Consider the following 21,629-nt stretch of genomic DNA (forward strand, 5'->3'; position numbering starts at 1 on the left):
ATATTTAAAAGGAACATATACTTAAAACTTAAACTGGCTCTGTAATTTTTAATTTTCATCCACTTCATAATATTTTTAAAATTTCCCTTGACATTTTCTTTTTTTTTTTTTTTGTGAGGAAGATCAGCCCTGAGCGAACATCCATGCTAATCCTCCTCTTTTTGCTGAGGAAGACTGGCCCTGAGCTAACATCCATTGCCAATCCTCCTCCTTTTTCTTTTCCCCAAAGCCTCAGTAGATAGTTGTATGTCATAGTTGCACATACTTCTAGTTGCTGTATGTGTGGCGCAGCCTCAGCATGGCCAGAGAAGCGGTGTGTTGGTGCGCGCCCGGGATCTGAACCCGAGCCACCGGTAGCGGAGCGCACGCACTTAACTGCCAAGCTACGGGGCCGGCCCTCTCTTGACATTTTCTGTTTGACCTTTGGATTATTTAGAAGTGTGTTGTTTAATATCCAAATTTGGGGATTCTTCAGATATCTTCATTTTATTGATTTCTAATTTAATTTTTTTGTGGTCTGAGAAATATATTGTATGGTGTCTATTCTTTTAAGTTTAAAGTTAGTTTCATGGCTCTAGGTATGGTCTGTCTTGGTGAATGTTCCATGTGCACTTGAGAAGCATCTGTATTATGCTCTTGTTCCATAGACTGTTATGTAAATGTCAATTAGGTCAATTTAGTTGATAGTGTTTTGCACTTTTTGTGTGTTCTTGCTAATTTTCTGTCTAGTTCTATCAAGTTTTGAGTGGGGATATTGAAATCTCCAACATTAATTGTTTGGTTCTCTATTTCTCCTTTCAATCCTGTCAGTTTTTGCTTTATGTGTTTTTGTGCTCTGTTGCATATATAATTTTTATAGCTTCCTGATGTCTGTTGACTCTTTCATCATTGTGAAATGTTCCTTTTTGTCTATTATAATATTTTTGGTCATAAGGTCTATTTTGTCAGATGTGTGGCCATTCCAGCTTTCTTATGGTTACTGTTTGTATGGTATATTGTCTTTGTGCCTTTCAATTTCAACCTCTTTATGTTTTTGAATGCAAGGTGTATCTCTAATAATGGGCATATGTTTGAATGTTTTTTTATTGATTTTTACAATCTTTGCCTTTTGATTGGAGTGTTTAGACCATTTGCTTTTAATGTAAATATTGATCTGGTTTTATTAACATTTGCCATTTTTACCTTTGTTTTCTAAATGTTTCCTGTCTTTTTGTTTCTCTGTTCATATTTGAGTGCTTTGTTGTATACTTTTCAATGTGCCTTTTTTATGTCATTGTTGATATTTTTTTTTTTTACTATTTGTTTTTAATTTTTTTAGCGGTTGCTCTAGGAATTACAGTTTGCATCTTAACTTATCATAGTTTACTTCAGATTAATACTAATACAATCCCAGTAAAATATAGAAACTCTGATCCAATATAGCTACCTTTCCTTCTGCCATTTTTGTGCTGTAATTGTCGTATATATGACATCTATTAACCACCCTTTCTGATTTTCTCCCTGCTTCTTCCATCAGTTATTGAGAGGACTATTGAAGTCTCTACCTCTAATTGTGAATTTTCTATTTCTCCTCTTAGATCTATCAGTTTTTGCAAAAATGTTTCAGTGTACTATCATTAGGTGCATACATTTAGGATTGCCTTGTCTTCTTGGAGGGAAATAACCCCTTTATCATAAGGTAAAGTCCCTCTTTATCTCTGAAAATATTCCTTGTTCTTAAGTCTACTTTCTCTGAAATTAATATAGCTAGCAGCTTTCTTTTGGTTAGTATTTGCATGATACAACTTTCTCCATCCTTTTACTTTTAATTATCTATATGTTTATCTTAGAAGTGGATTTCTTTTAGATAGGTGTAGTTTCGGTCTTGCTCTATTACCCAATTGTGGATCTCTGCCTTTTAACTAATGTATGATTATTGTGTCTTTTTGTTTTTGTTTTTTGAGGAAGATCGGCCCTGAGCTAACATCTGCCAATCCTCCTCATTTTTTGCTGAGGAAGACTGGCCTTGAGCTAACATCCGTGCCCATCTTCCTCCACTTTATATGGGACGCCGGCACAGCATGGCTTGCCAAGCACTGCGTCAGTGTGCACCCGGGATCCAAACCAGTGAACCGTGGGCCGCCGCAGTGGAGTGCATGCACTTAACTGCTTGTGCCACCAGGCCAGCTCTGATTATTGGTATGTTTTGATTAAAATCTATCATTTTCCTGCCTCCTACTTATTTTTTTCATTTCTTTCTTTTTTTCCACCTTTTCTTCCTTCTCTGGATTTAATTGAACATTCTTTTTGATTCCTTTTTATAACCTCTATGGATTTATTAATTATACCTTTCTTTAAAATTTCTTTTGGGGGCCGGCCCGGTGGCGCAAGCGGTTAAGTGCGCGCGCTCCGCTGCGGTGGCCCGGGGTTCGCTGGTTCGGATCCCGGGCGCGCACCGACGCACTGCTTGGCAAGCCATGCTGTGGCGGCGTCCCATATAAAGTGGAGGAAGATGGGCACAGATGTTAGCCCAGGGCCGTCTTCCTCAGCAAAAAAAAAAAAAAAAAGAGGAGGATTGGCGGATGTTAGCACAGGGCTGATCTCCTCACAAAAAAAAAAAAAAAAAAAATTTCTTTTGGTGGTTGTCCTGAAGTTTACAATATACCTTTTAAAATAACCTCAGTCTATCTTCAAATAATATTATACTACTTCAAACGTATAAGAACCTTATAACACTATATTTCCAGTTACTTCATGTTATCCTTTGTGCTATTGTTTTCATGTATTTGACTTTTACACATGCTGTAAACACAATACAATGTTACTATTTTTTGATAGTATCGTTTAATACAATTAAAAATAAGAAAACGTGAATGTTATTTTACCTTAATTTATTTCCGATGCTCATCATTTATTTGTATAAGTCCAGATTTCTGACCTGCATCATATTCCTTCTACATAAAGAACTTTATTTCTTGCAGAGTAAATCTTGTGACAGTGAATTCCCCTCAGTTTTTGTTTGTCTGAGAAAATCTTTATTTATCTTTCAATTTTGAAAGATATTTTCATTGAGTAGTGAACTCTGGATTGACAGCTTTTTTTTTTCTTTCTGCTTTTTAAAGATGTTGCACTATTGTCTTCTTGCTTACATGGTTTCTCATGAGAAATCTGCTGTAATTCCTATCTTTATTCCTCTGTAGGTAATGTGTCCTTTTTTTCCTCTGGCTCCCTTCAAAATTTTCTCTTTGTCTTTGATTTTCAAGTTTGTTTATGATATGTTGAAGTATAGGTTTTAATGGTGCTTGTGCTTGGATATGGGTTTGATCTCTGTCATTAATTTTAGAAAATTCTTGGTCATTATTTCTTCAAATATTTCATCTGCCTCATTCTCACTTCTAGAATTCTGATTATTATGTATATGTTAGCCTACTTGATATTGTCCCATGGCTCTTGGTTAATCTATCTTGTTCTGTTTTGTTTTCCTTTTTTCACTCTTACTTCTCTTTGGATAATTTCTGTTGTCCTGTCTTCAGGTTCACTTATTCTTCCCTCAGCTCTGTCAAGTCTGCTGATCATATTGTTAAAGGCGTTGTTTACTCTGTTAATATGGTTGTGATTTCTAGCATTTCTATTAGATTCCTTCTCATAGTTTAAATCGTTTTGCTAAAATTACTTATCTGGTAGTATATTTTTTCTGCCTTTTTCATTAGACTCTTAACGCATTAATCATAGTTATTTTATTTCAAATAGTTGCAACATCTGTGTCATACCTGAGCCTGGTTTGGTGATAGCTTTGACTTCTCAGACTGTTTTTTTCCTTGAGTGCCTGTAATTTTTGGTTGAAAGCCAAACATATTGTATGGAACAGTTGATACTGAGGTAAATATTTTTTATGTTTCAAGATGAGCATGCTTTTCATTCTTCCAGACTTTCACTGTGGGGGTTGTGTTAATTTAGTCATGATTTATGTTGTTTTGAATTTTGTTGTTGCTATGATTATCTTCAGTATGCCACTAGTTTCCATTTTTTTCTAGTAATACTTTGTGTTTAGAGTGTTGGCTAAGAACATTGAGAAAATTCCTCTGACAAAGGAATTTTCACAATGTGTTCTCTCTGTTGGGTTTTCAGTATTCCCTTTGCACTGTTTCCCAGAAGGAATCTGTATCTTGCAGCAATCCTTCCTATATTGCTTTGGGTTTTTTTCTCAGTGCTTGTTTATGTGGTAGGGGTAGTTATGGGAGGGGGAATGTTCTCTGATGTTCTGATTAATCCTCAGTCTGAGTCAGGTACTGTGAACCTAGGTCTTGGGGGTGTGTACTTCACAGTTATTTCTGCCCTTCTTCCAAATGTAATGCTGGGCCCAGCCTGTGGTGCTTCTGCTCCACCAACAGTAAAGCTTTTTTATTTCCTGTTCCTCTCCCCCAGCTGTAGTAGGTTTGCACCAGTGCCCTCAGGCTATAATATTTCTGCCCCTCCCTTTCCTCTACAGACTAATCCTTTTGTTCTGTAGGAGACATAGTGGATGTGCATCTGGGTGATGTTTAGGGAGTGGTTGCTGTTTCCTTCCTCCAGCTAGCACCACATGAGAAGTTTTCTCAAGATTCTCTCCAATTTTTCTTGATGGGGTTTATGGAGGAAAAGTTTGCAAAAGGCTGCTCCTTCCATACCCTCAGTGTTTACGGCTGTCGGGACCTCACACTCTTGTGCTGGCCTTCCTGTAGCATTTTGTTAAACTTCAGCTTAATCTTTCTACTGGCTTATCCAGCTGTTTCTGTGTCAGGTAAGCAAATACTCTGGTGTTGTTTCTCACTGCAGGCGCCAGTTTCTCCTGATTTTAAGTTGTTTTACTGGTGACTCAGTTCTTTAATAGGCTCAAGAAATGTCATCAATTTACAGTTGTCCAGCTTTTTTCTTATTGTAAGCATAGGAGCATTGCTCTTTCCAGCTTTTTCCTTCTATAAGCTCAGCTTTCTAGTTCTTAACACTCATATTACTTCTACAGATATGAATATAAGGGGTTTTTAATAATCACTTTTAATTATCTTAGACTTATTTTTTGCTGTTTAAATTTGTGTATTGTCAGCATATTTCAGAACTGTATTAATAGTAAATAATATTTTATTTCTTATAATATTTTCGGGATGATTACCTTTTTCAAAATATGGCTTATAATATGTATCCATCTGTAACCACCCCCCCATACGACTAGATTGAGAGTGTAATCGTTCAATCTAGTGACAAAAGTAATCTCAATTGCAAAAGATAATCCAGTCTCTGAATTGGTAGTAACAATGAAATCGTCTACTTGAAATTTGTTTTCTAATGAAAGTCTTAATACAAATTTAGCCAGGGGCAAGAATTTTAAAAATGTGGGGCAAATATTTAGGCTATCCAGAAGTTTTGATGTGACATGATCTTAACCATTAAGAAATGTTTAATTATTTAGGCTCAAATAAGGAATGTTTCTATAAAAATTTGCCAGACTATCTTACATGCAGTTGACAGGTGTCAAGATACATTTATGCCAATTCGGTATTCTACTTATGAACTAAGGGGACTACTATAGAAATTCAAACAATATACACTATTGCTATGATTTTTTATAATATTTATTATAACATGGAAAATGTTAATTTTTTTAAATTTTATTAAACACAGTCCTATTCTTTGGCATTCTGTAAATTTAAAATCAAATTTATTTAAGTACAAAGTTTTGACTATTAAAGCCTGTAAAGACTCCATTAAAGGATGCTTACAAATGTAAAATCAAGTTTGGTATGTATCTAAGCATAAATCCGATCATTTTCTTTTTAATATATCTTGAATCCATCATTTATTTCTACCCCTGCTACTCTGCCACTCACTGCTAATTCAGGTTTTCATCATTCCCTGCCATTACTTCTTAATAGTCCTAGGCTCATTTACCAGCACTGTTAAAATCCTTCAGGAGTGTCTCAGTGGTTACAGAATAAAATCTAAGCTTCTTTATGTGATATTTAACCTCCCTCCCCCTTTGTTAGACTACCACCTACCTCTGCAGCCTGATCACCTCCCACTTGCATAGGCACATTTTACACTCTAGCAACATTGAACTACTTATAGATCCTCAAACACCCCATGATGGTTTTTGTTGTTGTTTTACCTTTGTGCCTTTGACCTTGCTGCATGCTGTGCCCAGATATCCTTTCATGCACTTCTGTTTGTTACATATTGTAATGCCATTAGACTCGAGGCCCTTTAAGTACAATGCTGAGTTTTGTAGCTACAAAAATAGCAGAGTATTCATTGACTAGATTACTACCCTTAGATTGTTCTAGGCTTACGTTTTGCCCTTCATAGAAATGATGTATATATCTGATGGGGGTATCCTTCATACATTTGAATACGTCTGGTGACAGGGAGCTCCTGCTTCACAAGGAAGCCCATTATATTTTTCCATAACTCTAAATCTTACAAAGGTGTCCTGTAAGAACAGCTCTCATTTCTTCTTCCTGTCACCTCATAAACAGTAAATATTAAAAAATATGTAATGTTCACAAACTTATGGCTCCACATACTGTAAAAGTCAACATTTTCTGAATTAATTTTCATTGTGTTAACCCACTCTTTACCTCAGTTTTATTTTATCCTTTGGGGGTATAATGTGACTTGAAAATGTAGGCAAAGAGTTCAAAACTGCATTCTTTGAAGTTGTGCTGATTTCATGTATTTTACTTTGTTATGTACTAGTTTAAAATATGAGAATGGGAGGATGAAAGTAAAGAGAAGAATAGGACATTTACTAGTAAATGTAAACTACACTAGTACAGTAACAACCCAGTTCTCAGCTTCCCATTCTATTTTACTTATTTTAAATTCTCATACATTTCCATTTGTGAAGTTAACTTTTGTACTAAATTTCTGTGAGTCACTTGTATAATTCAGATTCCAGCACTAAATTTAATATCTTTTTTAACTAAGTAAATTTATATAGATTTGTAAAAGCATTACAAATAAGCTTTACATGTATAATCATTCTCACTAAACTCAAAAGCTTTCTTAGGTTAAAAACTCTTATTTATCTTGGTATTGTCTTGGCCTTGCATGGGATCTGGTAAATAGGCACACAGTAATTTTTTTAAAAAAATAAACAAATCTTTCCTCTCCACTTCCCTCTCACCAGCCCCCTGACCAAAAGCAGGAAAATGCAGATTTCTCGTTTCTCCGAGTTCAACATTTATAGACAGTTTCCAATAACTATACTAGTGTTTTTCAAAGTATGGTCTACTGATCACCTACTTCGGAATTACTAATTCCTTGGGATATGTATTAAAAATGCAAATTTCTAAACCCCAGACTTATTAAGTTAGAGTTCTGAAGGTGGGACCCAGGAACCAACATTTGTTGTTGTTGTTGTTTCTTTATGGTATGCAGAGTTCTTTTTTTTCATTTTATTAAATAGCCTAGGATTACATGAGAGAAGCAAAGATCCTCTCCCTGTTGTATCCAGTCTTGATCCCACCTGTGAAAATTTGTAGAGATCCGATAGTGTTTCCATCTAGGAAGGAAAAAAAAGTGTTTCCAGCGATAGCCACTACAGACCTGTTCTTCCTTGCATAGGAGTAGTTAGGTACTATCTCAAGCCCTTCCAAGAGCCACATAAGGAGGCTCTCCAAGGTCCTTTTGAAAGTTGGTCACTTTGGAAGATGTTGTGAAGACCAACTCCAAGGGAAACATTGGGTAATAGGCTGGAGTTCTTGTTGATCTCCTCAATGGCAAAAATAAAGGCTAGAACATTCTTGTAGTGCTTATAGTAAATCAGGATCTTAAAGCTGGAGTCAAAGATCTGTCTCCCAAAAGGCGTCCTGATGTTTAATCAGCCAAATTTGACCAAATGTTTACCAATTTATTATAAAGGATACAACTCAGGAACAACCAAATGGAAAAGATGCATAGGGAAAGATGCTGGTGGGGATGGTGGAGTGTGGGGCTTCCACGCCCTCTCTGGGCAAGCCACCTTCCCATCACTTTGATGTGTTCACCAACCCGGAAGCTCCAGAACCTCCATTTTTAACACAATGCCCGTGGGATTCATATGTAATAAAGTACTATAAAATATCAGTTTTTGAGCTTTTTTTCCTATTTGTTTTACAAGTATTTGTTGAATTAACAGAATAAATTTTATCTAATTAAAGTTTCAAAGACCCTAAATGACCACAGAAAGAAGTGAGGTTAATTTAAATCAGACAGTGAGCTCTTTGGGAATTTATTCTGTACCACCAAAAGAAATTTATTATGAAATGCTATTCCTTTGATTTTTCCTTTCAATCTTTGACATATTAACATCCTTTTTTACTTTTGGTTTTATCGTTCTTCTAAGTCATTTAAGCCTAAAACTCCCAAATCGTTATTGTTGCATGTCTTTTTTATGTTCCTTCTAATTATTCATCAAACAATAATAATAGTTTTTTTGTAATATCTCCTATATTTGTCTCTTTTCATTCATTCGTGCTTTTCATCTCCTCATTCTTGTTCCTCCTCCCACCCCCACCTCCCCATAGATTACTTCCAACACCTTTATATCCCCTTCAGTCTACCTTTGTACACTGCTACCAAATGTCCTTAATCTTTACACCGAGGAATTCAGATAGGGTCTAACATTGCTTATTACCTTTAATTGACCCTAGGTCATTCAGAAAAGTTTCTTTCAAACTCAATATTTACGTCACTCCAACTTGTATATTTGGCCATCATTAAAAATTAGGGGAAAATTTGATAAATATATTACCTGAACTTGTCAATTATTTTATCTATTTCACTTCAAATAACTTTATCTAATTTAAAAATTGTATTTTATTTTCACTAGTAAATATGATCCTTAAGAAAATCCAATTCCAATTATAGAAAAAAATACAATAGGAGAAATGATTCAAAAGTAGCTCAGATTTCAAATTTTGTAGTAGTTAATTAGGAAATCAGCCTTTAGAATAAGTAGAGTAATCATAGATGTGATTTTTAAAGGTCACTCTTCTCTCTCACTCCTTTGATTATTCCTCTTTCCTCATGTGTTGATCTTAGGTGATAGTTGCCTACGTTCAAGATTTTCAAGAATCTGGCATAATGCTACTCGTCCAACCTTATTTCTATTTTCTGACACAAAACATCTGCTAAGAAAGTTTCTTCATTGTCCTGTACTATTCCTATTCTTAACTCTGAACTTGTCCTCATGTTTGTTCCTCTGTATCTTATCCTCTCTCTCCAACTTGTCTGAATCCTCTCATCCTTTCCCAGCCCAATCCCTACTTTTCTATTCCGCTCTTAACCATTTTATCTCCTTGGTTTCTGGTTTCTCACAGCTACTGATGCACCTGTAGAAAGCACTCTACCAGCTGCCATTCAAGTATATTGTTCTCTATTTGTACTTCATTAGTGTTGTCCCAGTTATATTCCTTGCTTTACTTTGAGAGCAGAAAATATCAACAGCAGCTGCCGTAATAAGAGCTACCTAGTATTCTAGGAAAGAGTTAGAGATAAGATAAAATTTAAGTCTACTTAACCTCCAGAGCCTACTTTATGTTTTTAATCTACTTTATAAGATCATAACTATGGTGACTAGAATGATATAATAGTACAGTCATACTTGAGAACTACCTTTTACTTGTAAAGAAATTTAGGTTATAGTATTTTGATAAGAATAACTGCCACTTATTTGGTGCCTATGACATGCCAATTCCTTTTGGTTAGATACTTTACTGTGTTTTCTTTGAGTCTTCATAAAAATTCTGTGAAGTACCTAAGATTATCTGTTTTATAGTTGAAGAAATTGAATCTCTGAGAGGGTTAAGCAGTACTATGGCAGAACCAAAATGCAGGTCCAGGTCTTCATGTCATAAATTCAGTGTTGTTTCTGCTGTGTTTCATGGTATCCCTAAAATGGTGCATAACTCCTGAAACAGCTTTGCCAGAATATTCTGGAGGAATTTTGCAAATAGTACCTTTAGAAACGCACAGTTCCATGCTCAGAAGTTCTCCTCAGTATTAATCAGCAATACAGAATCATTTTTCCTTGTCAGAGATGTCATTGCAAGCACACTGTTCTCAAGCTTTCTTCAGGCAAGTATCGATGGTCTAGAGGTGTTGACATGTGATGGAAGTTGTAGGTGTCTGGAGATAATATTTGAGTGCTGTGTAGCAAGGATAATTAAGTTGATTATGGCTGCTTGGTAAGAAGGGAGAAAGCTTTGGAAAGCATTGGGAATGTATGTGATATTTTTGAGCATCTCAATCCTCCTTCCCTTGTACATGTACATAACACCTTTTCTCTCTAAGATCACTTTGACTTTGTATGCTAAATGTGCCTTTTTAATGGTTCTTTTTCTATTATCTGAATCTTTTGTTTTTTTTTCCTACAGCTTATTTGAATGCATTAAAGTGTATTTAAGTGAGAATTTGATGCAGTCAGGAAGTTGGTATAGAAAAGACTGGATAAGAAAAGGCTTCTTAATAATGAGGCACACCAAAAATGGAACCTGCAGGAACCAACCATGTGGACAAATGAAAAAAATGTCTTTTGTCTACAAATTGCAGTGATCCTACATAAAGATGGAGGTCTCTGTCTGGCTTAGGACAGCTGGCTAAGTCTGATCGTTCCCCTCCATACAACCTGTAAAACCAGCACTCCAAGTATTGCTTCCCTTGCCATTTTGTTTAATATCTCTGCTGATTAAGTGTACTGGATTATTAATAGACAAGCAAGTGAAGTTACTTCTGCTTCCATCTTAACTGGTTTTTGAGGTTTCTCATGGTTTTTGAAAATAGGTTATTGTTTGTTTGATTAAGAGACCTACAGCCAGGAATTGAAATGAATACAGAAATATTATTTTTGTGACGGGCTACATTAACTTAACTAATCCAGGGCTGTTAGTAAAGGTCGATCCATATATTCAGATTCACATCTGGGCGAGGCATGTGATAAGCTTACTAGATCAGTATGCTGCAAACCAGCAATTGGTGTATTGTGTCAGTCTTCACAAGTTGGTTCGTGGCTTTGCTATTCCATAGCTGTGGCTTTGAACAAGTTAAGTCTCTTTAAGACCATGTTTTTTATTTGTAAACTGAGGATAAAAATAGTATTTTCCTCAATAGATTCCTGTGTGGATTAAGTGGAATAATTTGTATAAAGTCCTTACCACAGAAACTGGCCTATAGTGCTCAACAAATGGTTATGTGATAATGATAGAAGTTTGTTTTTTTTTACTATCTATGTAAGATAGTAAAATGAGACAGGGAGACAATAGTAAAATGAGAATCTTAGATCACAAAGTTCGTTCATTGTCTGTCTTGCAAACACAGTTCAAATAACAAATTCATTCAGCCTTTGATCCGATATAGAATGCAGGGAAAGCTAATCATAACATTTTAGTTTAAAGAGTAGGACCTCTTATTGATAGGTTGTGGTTTTGTATTCATTCTTTCTTAGACATATTTACATATGTTTTTACCAAGTCAGTTCTGAAAAACCACACGCTAAAAGAAAGATCAGGGACAAAAGCTGTTGGGCTTACAAATGGCATTTATTTAAAACCTTTAAAGATCATCTGGGACGGTGGGGGCTGGCCCGGTGGTGCAAGCGGTTAAGTGCGTGTGCTCTGCTGCAGCGACCCAGGGTTCGCCAGTTCGGATCCCGGGTGTGCACCAACGCACCACTTGTCAAGCCATGCTGTGGCGGCATCCCATATGAAGTGGAGGAAGATGGGCACGGATGTTAGCCCAGGGCCAGTCTTCCTCAGCAAAAAGAGGAGGATTGGCAGATGTTAGCTCAGGGCCCATCTTCCTCACAAAAAAATAAAATAAAATAAGATCATCTTGGGACCAGTGTTTGAATATCTTTATATGGGCTTTCACATACTGCTCATGTACAGCAAAGCTTTATGTGTATATTCAAGTAAATGAAAACTCTGGTCAGATTGGGGGACTCTCCTGATGAATCAAATCCAGACAAAAATGAAATGCTTGTTACTCCGAGATCCAAAAACAATAGAAACTTGATCAAAGAGAAGATCTGCTATAAAGTAGTTTTAATAAAAGAAGGAGTCTGCATGTCAGGAAAGCCACTATGGCTGAATAAGATGAAGCAACGAAATGTCAGCACTTCAATTGAGTATTTTCTCTCTTTTGTATTTAAATCAGAGGATACCATGGGGAAGTATAAAAAGGCTTTGGGATGGTTTGAAGGAAATAAAAAGGAGTGAAGAAATTGGACAATTGAATAGTATCACTTAAGAGAGCATTGATGGAAGAAGAACTGTTAAGAATCGCTGCATATTGTTTGCATCTCGTCTCAAGGGAGTGGAAGAGGATGTTCATAAGGCAGCTGTAGATCATGCATAAACAGAAAAGCTGAAAGGGCAAATGCACTTGAAAGTGTTCTGAGGCTGCAGCATCCTGGGTGAAAATCAGATTTGACTGTTCACAGAGTCTGTGAACTCCTACATAAGGAGAAAAGCCATTGTGATTTTCAGGATGCATTTTGAATACAAATATTACCACCCTTCCACCTTACCCCCAAAGAGAGAAAAAATGAGGCAAAAGCCCTACTTTTATGTTTATAATCTTGGTATGAAAAAAGCTTACTTGTGGTCTTTTATTTGCAGTGACACTGCAGTCCTCCCTCCAAATTAACACTCTTTTCTGGCAATGAGAAAACAAGATACCTTTGTTCATAAAAAAGAGAATGCCGAATAAGACAAGAGGCTCTATGGAGAGAATATTAAGGAATAACAGCTATAATGTAGATTGTGAGTTGTTCTTGTTTGAAGCCTGGTTACCTAAAATTTTTATATAGTTCTTCCTTTATATTTATTTAAGGAAGAATATTAAATTCAGCCATCTTCCTCACTGTTCTATGTCCTCTAGGGGGTTGTATTTGCAAATACTGTGTGTTGTACATAGTGACTTACCATTTTCATTGTATCAAGTGCTTGTCTAAAGAGGTTAAATGGATGTATAGTTTTAACTTAGTGGACACTTTAAGAAGAAAAGTAAGTGCTTGTAGGACAAACTGATGAAGACAGAGCACTTAGATTAATTTTTACTAGCCATCTCAGCTGCAGCTCTTGCTTTTAAAAGGCAAATGTGAATACTATTTCAGTGTGCTTTACATTTGCCATATCACTAATAGTGTTGTACTACTTGAAAGGGAGACTCAATCTTAAAGATCATATGTCTAGGCCTCCCCCTCCCCTCCCCCCCCGCCCCCAATAAAATTTTCAAGGAATTTAGTGCTTTGAAACATCTAAGGGGTGGGAGGAGGCATGTCATTTATAGCTTCTGTCTTGGGTAGTATTCTGATTAAGAGTACGAGAGTCAGGTTGCCAGGTTTGCTTCTTGTTGCCACTAAATATTAGCTCTGAGGCTTTGGGCAAATTACTAACTTTTCTGTGCCTCAATTTCTTCTTCTATGAAATCGGAATAATAATATCTTCCCCATAATGTGGAATAAAATTAGAAAATATATGGAAAGTATTGAGATAGGTGGGAAACTCAAGGTAAATGATCAATCAATAAATAATAAATGTCGCTGTCATTGTCTTCTATGTTTTATACACTAATCCACATAGCTGGACAACTGTACTTGTTTTTAATTCATCAGATGTTAATTTTGCAATATACAAAATAGATTCTCTGCATTTAGGTGGTTTACAACCTAGAAAACATGAGCATTCATGAACATATAGCTATGGTCTAAGCCTGAATGAAAGCAATCCTTATAAGAGAATTACCCCTGAAAGTATTGACCCTAGAGGGAAGAGATTACTACTAATTGGGAGAATTATGGAAGGCTTTATAAAGATATTGGCTTTTGTGCTGGGCTTCATAAAGAGTTTCAGAAGGCTTAAGACAGAGGGAAAGGAGATGCCTGGATAGAAGACCATAAACCAGCATCTGTTTGGTACCAACCAGGCATTATATACTAAGTGCTATCTTAATTCAAACTCACCACCATAAATCTTTTAAAGTATGTGCTCTTGACCTCTGTTTACAAGTGAAATTGAGGCTCAGAGAGGTTAACTGATTTACCCAAGATTACACAAGTAAATACGGAGTAGTAGAGATGGAATTTGAATCCAGGTCTGTCTAGCTCTAAAACCCACACTCTTTTGCTACACTGCCTTCAGGCTGGAGAACAGTGTAAACAAAGTTGTAGATGCCGGAGAACAGTGTAAACAAAGCTGTAGATGCGGGAAACTGCAATAGATGTTTAGGAAACTTCTAAGAGAATAGTGTAAATAAGAAGGTGGGGTAGGAACTCTCTTGGGGAATGAGGCTGGAGAGGTACCGCATTATATAGTCTTGAATGCCATGCCAAAAAAAGAAGTGTGGGCTTTCTTCTGTAGGCATTAGTAAGCTCCTAAAGCCTTCTGTACGGAGGGATGAGACTATCACATGAGAATATTTTCACAGCAGTGTGGAGAGTACATTGTAATGAGAGGCCATTGGAAGGAGAGTCCAGTTAGGTAGGTTATTAAATAATCAGTATTTTTTCTGTGTTCAGTTTCCTTTTAAAAATGTTAAAGTTGGCCTCACATATTACAAATATGTTTAAAGGTGTTTCAATAGAATCATTCCAAAAAAAACAACTTTTGAACTATGTTTGAGGATACAATTATCGCCCACCTACTAGCATACAACTTAAATTTTTTTTTGCTTTTTTCAGGAATTTCACTTGCTTAACTTAATACATGTCAATTGAAGAGTTTTGTTAGGGCATAGGATTAAAGAAGATGACTCACGGTGCTTGAGGGGTGGGGATGAGGGGGTGAGACATCACTGAGGGAATAGAACACCAGTAGAAAAATTAATCCTATCTTTTCCTTGCCACTGACTCCTTGTTATCCATAAATAAAATCCTTACTTTGGTATGGAAGAATTAGTTTACATGTTTGCCCCAACCTGTTCTCCTCTCATCAACTAATATACAAGCTGATTCACAATTTCTCATCATCCCAAAACACCATTTTTTTCCAAACTCATTGCATTTGCATGATGTGTCCCTTTGCCTAAAATATCCTCCATCTTTTCTCTTGAAGAATTTCAACTGTTACTCTTCCATGTTCCATTTGTGGCCTTGTCTAGGAAACCTTTCTTATCTCTCCCAGGTAGAGGATCACCTCCCTTCTTGCTTCCTCAGTTGCCCCTTTGAACTCTATAATATGTTTCTTATAATAATATAGTAGTTTTCTAATTAAAAGTCTATTTCCCCTGCTAGTCTATAATCTCAAGATCAGACATCATATCTTATTCATCTTCAGAACTCCAGTACCCAACACAGTGTCTGGCATGTAATATCTACCCTAATGATGATAAATGGATGGATAATGATAAATGAATAAAATGGCATGAAATTAATAAACTTTATGCTGAATCCACTGTTGTATCATGAAAGTGCTATGATAATAGATATTTATTCTCTCTGTGGAAGTAATTTGGAGAGCTCTCTGTCACCTTGGAGATCAGGGAAAGATTTTTCCAGAATCTTCTGTCGAAGCCAAGTTCTAAAGGCTGAGTTAGCTCCAGGGATTTGTGCAAAGCCCTTTATGCTACAGATTTGACTGTTAGGTAGAGTTGCTTTTGATGTCACCAATACCATTTAATTCCCAAATCTAGTAACCTGTTATTACTAAACAATTTTTTCATCTTGTCATGATTTTTGACAGGTTTGGCTACTTCCTCTTTCTTAAACTCTTCTTTTAGCCTCAGCTAGAATTGACTTTCCCTCCCTTAAAACCGATCACTTATAAGATGCATATTATATGCCACATACCTATGTATGTGTCTTGTTTGATCATAACAACAACTCTATTAGCTCAGTTTTCTTCCCTTTGTTTCCCACCTCCCTTCCCTTCCCATTAGCTCTATTAGTTCAGTTTTATGTTACAGTTGAGGAGACTGAGATTCAGAGAGGTTAAGTAACTTGTCCATGATGACATAGTTTGGAAGTTTTAGAGCTTTGAACTCAAGTGTCTCTGACTCCAGTGACTGTGTTTATTCCACTCTGCCACTCTATCTATATAGCATATTTTGTTAATTTGATTTTAGGGATACAGGTTGTCTTATATAGTCAGGCCCATTTTATCCTGAAGGCCAATTACTCACATGTCCAGGAAAACAGAAGTGAACTCTCTGGAGTTGCTTTTTCTGTAAGACAAGCCTAGAGCATCTCTTAGGTGATCAAGGGGCTTAGAATTGAAAATAAAAATATGGCTTGTCACTGTAACAAGGATGAGATCACAGTTGGAAGTAGGGTTGTTTGTTACTTGAAACTCAAGATAAGGAGAAAATAGAATCAGCAGCTAGAAAACTCATGATTCTTGACATCTTGGGAAAGCCCAGAAGGTGTACTTGGTCTACCATACAACTGACGTTCACAGTAATGAAGCTAGTTTACCTGGAAAGATTTCACATGTGATCATAGTCATTGCTTCAGGGACTCAGAACAGTGGGGTGAGAGATACTCACTTTTCCCGTATTCTTTTGTACTGTTTAAATTTTTACGTGTGGATATTATGTATTCATAAGCCAGTAATTTTTTTTATTGAGATCATAATAGTTTATAACATTGTGAAATTTCAGTTGTACATTATTATTTGTCAGTCACCATATACATGTGCCCCTTTGCCCCTTATGCCCACCCTCCAGCCCCCTTCCCCTCTGGTAACCCCTAATCTGTTTTTTTTGTCCGTGTGTTTGTTTATCTTCCATATATGAATGAAATCATGCAGTGTTTGTTTTTCTCTGTCTGGCGTACTTCGCTTAACATAATACCCTCAGGGTCCATCCATGTTGTTGCAAATGGGACAATTTTGTCTTTTTTTGTGGCTGAGTAGTATTCCATTCTGTATATACACCACATCTTCTTTGTCCATTCATCAGTTGTTGGGAAATTGGGTTGCTTCCACATCTTGGCTGTTGTGAATAATGCTGCAGTGAACATAGGGATGCATAAGTCTCTTTGAATTGTCAATTTCAGGTTTTTTTGGATAAATTCCCAGTGGTGGGATAGCTGGGTCATATGGTATTTCTATTTTTAATTTTTTGAGAAATCTCCATACTGTTTTCCATAGTAGCCACACCAGTTTGCATTCCCACCAGCAGTTTATGAGGGTTCCCTTTTCTCCACATGCTTCCCAACATTTGTTTTTCGTCTTGGTAATTATAGCCATTCTAACAGGTGTAAGGTGATATCTCATTGTAGTTTTGATTTGCATTTCCCTAATGATTAGTGATGTTGAACATCTTTCCAGGTGCCTGTTGGCCATCTGTGTATCTTTGGAAAAATGTCTGTTCATATCCTCTGCCTAGTTTTTAACTGGGTTTTTTTGTTGTTGAGTTGCATGAGTTCTTTATATATTTTGGAGATTAACCCCTTGTCGGTTATATGATTTGCAGATATTTTCTCCCAGTTGGTGGGTTGTCTTTTTGTTTTGTTCATAGTTTCCTTTTCCTTACAGAAGCTTTTTAGTCTGATGTAGTCCCATTTGTTTATTTTTTCTTTTGTTTCCCTTGTCTGAGTATACGTGTATTTGAAAAGATGCTGCTAAGACTGATGTCAAACAGTGTACTGCCTATATTTTCTTCTAGAAATTTTATGGGTTCACATCTTACCTTCAAGTCTTTAATCCATTTTGAGTTAATTTTTGTGTATGGCGAAAGATAAGTGTTTGCTTTCATTCTTTTGCATTTGGCTGCCCAGTTTTCCCAACACAATTTATTGAAGAGACTTTCCTTTCTCCATTGTATGTTCTTAGCCCCTTTGTCTAATATTAGCTGTCCATAGATGTGTGGTTTTATTTCTGGACTTTCAGTTCTGTTCCATTGATCTGTGTGCCTGTTTTTATACCAGCACCCATGCTGTTTTGATTACTATAGCTTTATAGTATATTTTGAAGCCAGGAATTGTGATACCTGCAGCTTTGTTCTTTTTTCTCAGGATTGCTTTAGCTATACGGGGTCTTTTATTTCCCCATATGAATTTTAGGATTCTTTGTTCTATTTCCAAGAAGAAAGTCATTGGGATTCTGATTGGAATTTCATTGAATCTGTAGATTGCTTTAGGTAGTATGGACATTTTAACTATGTTTATGCTTCCAATCCATGTGCGTGGATTATCATTCCATTTCTTTATGTCATCATCAATTTCTTTCAGTAATGTCTTATAGTTTTCAGTGTTAGGTCTTTCACCTCCTTGGTTAAATTTATTCCTAGATATTTTATTCTTTTTGTTGTGATTGTAAATGGAATTGTATTCTTGAGTTCTCTTCCTGTTAGTTTGTTATTAGAGTATAGAAATGCAACTGATTTTTGTAAGCTGATTTTGTACCCTGCAACTTTGCCATAGTTATTATTTCTAATAGTTTTCTGATGGATTCCTTAGGGTTTTCTATATATAAAATCATGTCGTCTGCAAACAGCAAGAATTTCACTTGTTCCTTGCCAAATCCGATACTTTTTATTTCTTTTTCTTGCCTAATTGATCTGGCTGAAACCTCCAGTAATATGTTGAATAAGAATGGTGAGAATGGACACCTTTGTCTTGTTCCTGTTCTCAGAGAGATGACTTTCAGTTTTTCCCTGTTGAGTATGATATTGGCTGTGGATTTGTCATATATGGCCTTTATTATGTTGAGGTACTTATATACCCATTTTATTGAGAGTTTTTCTCATAAATGGATGTGGGACCTTGTCAGATGCTTTCTCTGCATCTATTATTGAGATGATCATGTGGTTTCTTTTCCTCATTTTGTTATGTGATGTATCACATTGATTGATTTGTGGATGTTGAACAACCATCCTTGAGTCCCTAGTATAAATCCCACTTGATCATGGTGTATGATCCTTTCAATATATTGCTGTATTTGGTTTGCCAATATTTTGTTGAGGATTTTTGCATCTATGTTCATCAGCAATATTGGCCTGTAATTTTCCCTTCTTGTGTTGTCCTTTTCTGGCTTTGGGATCAGGGTGATGTTGGCCTCATAGAATGTGTGAGGAAGTGTTCCATCTTCTTCAATTTTTTGGAATAGTTTGAGAAGGATAGGTATTAAATCTTCTTTGAATGTTTGGTAGAATTCTCCACAGAAGGCATCTGGTCCTGGACTTTTATTTTTTGGGAGATTTTTGATTATTGTTTCAATCTCTTTACTCGCGATTGGTCTATTCAGATTCTGTGTTTCTCATTGATTCAGTTTTCGGAGGTTGCGTGAGTCTAAGAATTTATCCTTTTCCTCTAGATTGTCCAATTTGTTGGCGTCTAGTTTTTCATAGTATTCTCTTATAATCCTTTGTATGTCTGTGGTATCTGTTGTAATTTTTCCTCTTTCATTTCTAATTTTATTTATTTGAGACTTCTTTTTTTTTTCCTAGTGAGTCTGGCTAAGGGTTTATCAATGTTGTTTATCTTCTCAAAGAATCAGCTCTTAGTTTCACTGAACCTTTCTATTGTTTTTCTGGTTTAAATTTCATTTATTTCTGCTCTAATTTTTGTTATTTCCCTCCTTCTACTGACTTTGGGCTTTGTTCTTTTTCTAGTTCTTTTAGGTGTAGTTTAAGATGGCTTATTTGACGTTTTCTTGTTTGTTAATGTAGGCCTGTATTGCTATGAATTTCTCTCTTTTGCTGCATCTCATGAGTTGATATGGTGTATTTTCATTTTCATTTGTCTCCAGATTTTTTTTGATTTCTCCTTTAATTTCTTCAGTGATCCATTGGTTGTTTGGTAGCATGTTGTTTAGTCTCCACATATTTGTCACCTTCCCAGGTTTTTTCTTGTGGTTGATTTCTAGTTTCATAGCATTATGGTCAGAAAAGATACTTGATATGATTTCAGTCATCTTGAATTTATTGAGGCTTGCCTTGTTTCCCCAACATATGGTCTATCTGGTAAGTCTGTCTGGTCTAGTTTTTCATTTAATTCCACTATTTCCTTGTTGACTTTCTGTGTGGATGATCTATCCATTGATGTAAGTGGGGTGTTGAGTTCCCCTACTACTATTGTGTTGCTGTTAATTTCTCCCTTTAGATCTGTTAATAGTTGCTTTATGTACTTTGGTGCTCCTGTATTGGGTGCATATATAAGTGTTATGTACTCTTCGCAGAGTGTCCCTTTTATCATTACATGCTGTCCCTCTTTATCTCTCATTGCTCTCTTTGTCTTGGAGTCTACTTTGTCTGATATAAATGTGGCAACACCTGCTTTCTTTTGTTTGCCATTAGCTTGGAGTATCATCTTCCATTCCTTCACTCTGAGCCTGTGTTTCTCTTTAGAGCTGAGATGTGTTTCCTGGATGCAGCATATTGTTGGATCTTGTTTTTTAAATCCATTCAGCCATTCTTTGTCTTTTAACTGGAGAATTCAATCCATTTACATTTAGAGTGATTATTGATAGATGAGGACTTAATACTGCCATTTTATCAGTTGTTTTCCAGTTGTTCTGTATTTCTGTTGGTTCTTTTCCCGTGTATTTTTGACTGCCAGTTCAGTTTAGTGGCTCTCTGTGGTGTTTTTCTTGGTTTTCTCTTTATTTGTCATTTGTGTCTCTGTTCTGATTTTTTGTTTAGTGCTTACTGCGAGGTTTGTATAAAAGATCTCGTAGATGAAATAGTTCATTTTCTGATAGCCTCTTATTTCCTTAGTCAAAGTAGGTTCCATCCCTTTCCTCTTCCCTGTCTAAGTTATTGTTGTCACAACTTATTCCGTTTTGTATTGTGAGTTTGTGGTTAACATGAAGTGATTATAGTTATTTTTGATGTTTTCTTTCCTTTTATCTTTAATGTTATAATAAAGTGTTTGCTAACTTGTTCTGATAGAGAGCTGCAATTTTCTAATTTTGTCTGCCTGTTTATCTCCTTGCTTAAAGCTTTTGTAAACTCTTTCTCTTTTTTTTCAGGTATGAGGACCTTCTTGATCATTTCTTGTAGCAGGGGTCTTGTGGCAGTGAACTCCCTCAGCTTTTATTTATCTGGGAAAGTTTTTATTTCTCCATCATATCTGAAGGATGTTTTCAGTGGATAGAGTATTCTTGGCTGAAAGTTTTTGTCTTTCAAATTTTGAGTATTTCATTCCATTCTCTCCTAGCCTGTAAGGTTTCTGCTGAGAGATCTGCTGAAAGCCTGATAGGGCTTCCTTTGTAAATTATTTTCTTCTGCCTTGCTGCCCTTAACATTTTTTTCTTTGTCATTGACTTTTGCCAGTTTTACTAATATATGTCTTGGAGAAGGTCTTGTTACATTGATGTAATTAGGAGTTCTGTTAGTTTCGTTTACTTGTATTTCCAGTTCCTTCCCCAGGTTTGGGAAGTTCTCAGCTATTATTTGTTTGAACAAGCTCTCTGCTCCTTTCTCCCTCTCTTCTCCCTGTGGAATACCTATAATCCTTATGTTGCATTTCCTAATTGAGTTGGATATTTCTCGGAGGATTTCTTCATTTCTTTTTAGTCTTCATTGTCTCACCTCCATCATTTGAAGCGTTTCTATATTTCTGTCCTCTAAATTGCTAATTCTGCCCTCCAGAATTCAGCTCTGTTATTTAAGGACTCCAGACTTTTCTCTATCTCATTCATTGTGTTTTTCATCTCCAACATTTTTGATTGGTTTTTTTTTTTATAGTTTCAATC

General features: G+C 36.0%; 1 protein-coding gene and 1 non-coding gene across 4 annotated transcripts in view; both read left to right on the forward strand.

The window, feature by feature from the left end:
- The window catches only part of COP1 (COP1 E3 ubiquitin ligase), a 242,286-nt gene that overhangs the window by 207,103 nt on the left and 13,554 nt on the right, over positions 1–21,629 (forward strand). The gene's annotated exons all lie outside the window — the stretch shown is intronic.
- Positions 10,480–10,621, forward strand: LOC131405090 (small Cajal body-specific RNA 3). The gene has a single exon (XR_009219950.1). It is a non-coding gene; the product is annotated as a small Cajal body-specific RNA 3 (non-coding RNA).

Source organism: Diceros bicornis, chromosome 4 (assembly GCF_020826845.1).
Source record: "Diceros bicornis minor isolate mBicDic1 chromosome 4, mDicBic1.mat.cur, whole genome shotgun sequence".
NCBI classification, from domain to species: Eukaryota; Metazoa; Chordata; class Mammalia; order Perissodactyla; family Rhinocerotidae; genus Diceros; species Diceros bicornis.